Raw genomic sequence first — 5,092 nt, forward strand, 5'->3', positions numbered from 1 at the left:
TAACACAAGGTGCAGCTGGAGAAGCAAGGGGACCATGACACTAAAATTGTAATTTGACACCATAACACAGGCAAAATCTATCCTCCATGCTCAACAGCAGGTCTGCAGGTAATAGAATAGAATAAAATTACTTTACTGTCACTCTAGCCAATCCCGTAAAAACAATGTAAAAAAAAAACAAAAAAAAACCCAAATGCCAATAAATAATAAGTTTAAGAGAAGTCATCAGTGTAGATGACAGTGAAGAGCCCTTGAAAACAAGTAACCCCGGAACATCAGGGGCCTGTTCTTCGTACCTCGCTTACTACATCCAAGATCAAATGACACATCCAAGATCAAATCATCGCGCTAACTTTGAGCTCGCTAATCCGGTTCTCCGAACGCACCTGTTGTTGACGATTAGTACAGCTGGATTAAGTAATCTGAGATCACTGGGTGGCTTAAAAGGGGCTACGCATCGATAGTAGAAACATTGATCGGCAACCCTGTGATTGGTCGGCGAAGATGTGGAAGGAGCGCACTCAGTGTATTACGGCAGCAGAGCAAGAACTCTTGATTGAGGGATATCAGGAGTTTCAGAGTTTAATTAAAACGCAGGGGAACACTGCAAAGGCTGCAAAAGCAAGGAGAGAGGGCTGGCAGAAAGTTGCTGACAAATCAAACTCGTAAGTGATCCATGATATTACATTATATCATGTGATATTATATTATACCACATTATATTATATTACATTATATCCTCTGTCACATTAGAGCCACAACAGGACCCACTAGAACATGGGAACAAGTAAAAGTGAAATATAAGAATATTCCACAGAATGGTAATATTTATCACTTATATTGCTTTTAGTCTATGACAAGAGACCCTGAAATAATCTGTTTGTTTGTTCATAACAGCAACCAAGAAAAGGGCAGAGCACATAAAGATGTTAGGGTCATTTAAACGAGTGGATTCAGTGGCAGAAACACACAGGCACCGAATAGCAGTGAAGCAGATTTATTAATAGTGATCAGGGAATATTTACAAGGGAACGGGGCTATATACAATGACCAGGTAAATGTGCAAATAACAGAGCCGAGGAGGATGAACGAAGCCGAGATATGCAAGCAGATAGATGGACAAACCAGAGCTACCTGAGAACGAGGGACAAAACAGAATTAGCGGATAACCGGCAAAAATCGAGAATGAAACTGAAAACGAACGGAGAGAGTTGGAGAGCTTACTTGAAACACCAGGATACAGACAAGACAACGATCGCAGGCCAGCGCCAGGTAAGTCTCTGTCATAGATCCAACAAATAGGCCAGCGCACAGAGAAACAGGCAGGCGAGCAGGCGGCGAGACAGGCTGGTGCAGAGAAAAAAGCAGGCAGGAGATGAGTCTTAAAACATGTAGCTCAGATGCACGGAACCAACAGACTAAACTTGCAGCAGCACTGTTACCACTTGTGGGAACGACAATAATCCGACATCAGACGTCCATCACTCAGCTCCCTAAATGCTCCCACTGATGACGTCCGATGCGCCGCAGGTGTGCCGGAATGCCGTCAAACACCGCCCCCCGCCTACCTGTGCAGAAAAAGGAAAACAAACCCCAGAAACACCAACACACATACCACCAACTCCTAATAAAAGACAGGTGGTGGTCCTGCACCCCCTCGTCACACCCCTTTACGTACTGTGCCATTTATTGACATTGTGGGTTTTTTGTGTGTAGTTTGACATAACACTCCATCACTTTTACCTGTTCCCATGCAAGGGGTGACTGAAGCATGCACAGTAAGTTGGGAGATTTTATATATATCGAGAGAGAGAGAGAGAGAGAGAGTGAGAGAGAAAAGTAAATAATACCCTCACGGGAGAATCGATATCTCTCTATGAGCACACCGTCGCGCTGAGCTAAAGGATCCTGTCTATCCCGCAATATACGCTGAATTCTGTAAACTCTCCTTATCAATCTTGCACCTTCCTTGCTCGCGTACAAACGGACAGGACATGGCTGCAACAGACTTCCCAAATCCACCTTCGCTTTTGTAGCGTGGTCTCTGATCTTGATTGCACGTAGTAATTTACTATTACTACTCTAAAATATGAATTACATCTGGAATGATCAAATACATGTAATAGAATGATTAATAATACATTTCCCTTTTTTTCGGAAATGACCTGTATGTATCTGTATGAAATCAATAAAAGAATCAAATGCTGCATTATCTTTAGTTACATTGATAATATTTATTTATGGTAAAACAGTGGCGAAATATCGCTGTTGCTTTCATATAACTGCAGCGGACATACCTGAGTGGCCACGATCTAATCCTGTTTACATAAAGTAAACCTGCTCCCGAGCAGGCTTACTCTTACGGATCTGTTGCTATGACAGCAAGTCCCAGATGAGCTTCGGAGAACCGAACGATCCAAGATCACGCCAAATCGTCAACATTCAAATCCGGCTAACTTACTTAGCGAGGTACGAAGAACAGGCCCCAGGTTCTGGTGGCATGGTCACAGGCTCAGGCTCTGGTCCACATGATTGGGGAGACTCAGGAGACTCAGGAAATCTTGGAAAAATGCTGTGCAAATGCTAGGGCTACTCAAGGTACTCAGCTCCTCTGGCAACTGGGGCTGAATCAGAGCCTTGGCCACCCTCAGGGTGCAGGGAATGGCTGAGTCCTAGCTGCCCTGGTAATAGGCACAGGGGACTGAAAGAGGGACAGGCGTGTGTGACGTCTTCTTTTGCACATGCGGGCCGCTTTGAGGGTTCACACTAGAGCGCGTTTGCTAAACAGACAAAAAAAATCAGATTTGATCAAAAAATCAAAATTGGAATTGAGCATTAACACCTGCAGTGTGAACGTAGCCTTAGTCACATGATAGTGTGAGGCAAGATAGCACAATGGGTTTCACTGAAAAGCTTCACACCTTGGCTCATGTGATTAGGCAAATGTTCAATACTGTGTCAACAACCCTCTTGAGGGACGAGTCCAGTCACTTTTCTTTTCAAGCTCCTTAGATTTGTATTTTATTTTATGAAAAAAGTTGTTTATAGCGGAAGGTAGATACACCCCAAGGTACACCCAGTGACTTACTGCTAGCTGACAACTAACAGCCAACCAACAGGCTGAAAGTGGCAATTCTGAGTGGCTTTATTTATATATGTTCCTAGGGACTAAGAACTGCCATTCATCACCTACTTGACATCTTGTGCCTGAAGAAGCATGGTCTTCAAATCTAAATTGTTTGGCTAAACTCATGGCAGATGATCTGGAAGTCAGATTTAGTGTGGCAGTAAATGCTTAACAACGTTTAAAAGATGTGGATGCAACCACATGTCTAAATCATCACTTTTCCCTCTAGACTCAGTTAAGAGAGGCAGGGAATACTGAGATTTAAGAACTTGCTCTTACATCTTAGTCAGAAAAGGAAGTTGTTTACTGCAGTCTCTACTGAATCTGAGTTAGCTAAACCACAGAGTTTACAAAGATCAGGTTTTTGAGAATTTCCTGCTATCAATTTCTAAATAACCTAATCTTAGTCATGAAACAGTTAAATGCATAATCTAAACATTAACCTCCTAAGACCCGAACTTTTCCACCAGATTTTTTTTTGCCTTAATTTTGTTTTTAAGAAAAATAAGAGCAACATATGAGGATATTCGCTTAAAATTTTGATAGAACAGTAGCAGTATAGTGTCCTCGTCAGTGGATATCAGGCCCTTGGAGAGCAAAATTGAGTATTTTGGTCTAAATAACCCAAAATGTGATGTCCACATATGTGGACGCCAGGTCCTAGGAGGTTAAATATGTTTTCTGTGTTCTATTGTGAATAAGATATGGGTTTACTAGATTTGTAAATCACTGCAGTCAGTATTATCCACATTTTACATATTGATACAAACTAAAATACATTTTTGTAATTTTGTTTGTAACATAGAGTAGGTCACTGCTGTGATTATCATTTCTATTACTATTTCTGCTTCGATAGTTGATAGTTTGGTTTCTTGTCCTCTCAGACCAGCAGGTGGAGGTGAAGGTGGAGGAAGGCTCAGAGTCTGTCATCCTGCCCTGCAAAACAAAACCTGACCTGCCTGAGGACACTACAGTGGAGTGGACTCACTCTGACCTCGGACTCATCACAGTCCATGTGTATTCAAACAGAAGTGACCACCTTAAGAAACAGGACGACCTTTACTGTAGTCGCACAAAAATGAATGAAGACCTGCTGAGAACTGGAGACCTCAGTCTGACCCTGAAATACCCCACAGAGAGAGACACAGGAGGATACATCTGCACCATCTACAGGGACAAAGACATCCTGAGACAGAAAGTAGTGCTGCAGGTCAAAGGTCAGTGTTGTAGCTAAATGTTAGAGAAAAAAGCTCAGTGTTGTAGATGGAGTTCAGAAATCAGGTGTTTTTCTTTATGTCTCTCCCCAGAACCATTTCCATCTTGGATGATAGCTGCTCTGGTTTTCCTTGTCCTCGTTCTTGTTTCTGGGGTTCTTTTATTTCAATTTCGTCATTATTTTAAGTCAGTTGAGTCTCTGCTACACTGCCCATAATTGTAATGTTAGCATTTATCCTTAGGTGGCTCTTTTAATTTCATTATATACTGAGGCTATGCAAATATAGTGGAATTCAACAATACAAAGTGTATAAATGACTTCACAAAATTCAAAACTAATCCCAACAACCCTGAACAATCTCTACTTATAGTTATCGTCCTCTATAGTCATTGGTGTATATTATTGATATTTATTTATTGATGAAAATATCAAAACCTACTCATATAAAAAATCTAAAACAAATAACATAACCAACAAAAGAAAAAAGCTACAACAACTGAAATTTAAACTGCAAGTAAAGCATTTCAACAAAAGTCAAACAAAATCTTGCAGCTCTTAATAGTTACAGCTACAAAACAACCTTGGACAAAAGAAAGGTCAGCAAATGCCACAAAAAGAATATAGGAATATAACTGAGCTACCTCTCCACCTGAAACAAGTTTATGACAAGAAAGAAAACACAGCAGCCTGTGCTGGCTACAACATTCATTCAGAACAGTGTAAAAGCTGCTCTGTCATACACAGCAGGC

The 5,092-nt window shown here is 41.2% G+C and overlaps 1 long non-coding RNA gene across 1 annotated transcript; it reads right to left on the bottom strand.

Moving 5' to 3' along the window:
• Positions 1–943: 943 nt before the first annotated feature.
• LOC112844846 (uncharacterized) lies at positions 944–1,619 on the bottom strand. The gene is made up of 3 exons (XR_003217595.1): positions 1,443–1,619; positions 1,225–1,347; positions 944–1,134 (listed from the first exon to the last, which is right to left on the bottom strand). It is a non-coding gene; the product is annotated as an uncharacterized LOC112844846 (long non-coding RNA).
• Positions 1,620–5,092: the final 3,473 nt, after the last annotated feature.

This window comes from Oreochromis niloticus, unplaced genomic scaffold (genome assembly GCF_001858045.2).
Source record: "Oreochromis niloticus isolate F11D_XX unplaced genomic scaffold, O_niloticus_UMD_NMBU tig00001668_pilon, whole genome shotgun sequence".
Taxonomy (NCBI): Eukaryota; Metazoa; Chordata; class Actinopteri; order Cichliformes; family Cichlidae; genus Oreochromis; species Oreochromis niloticus.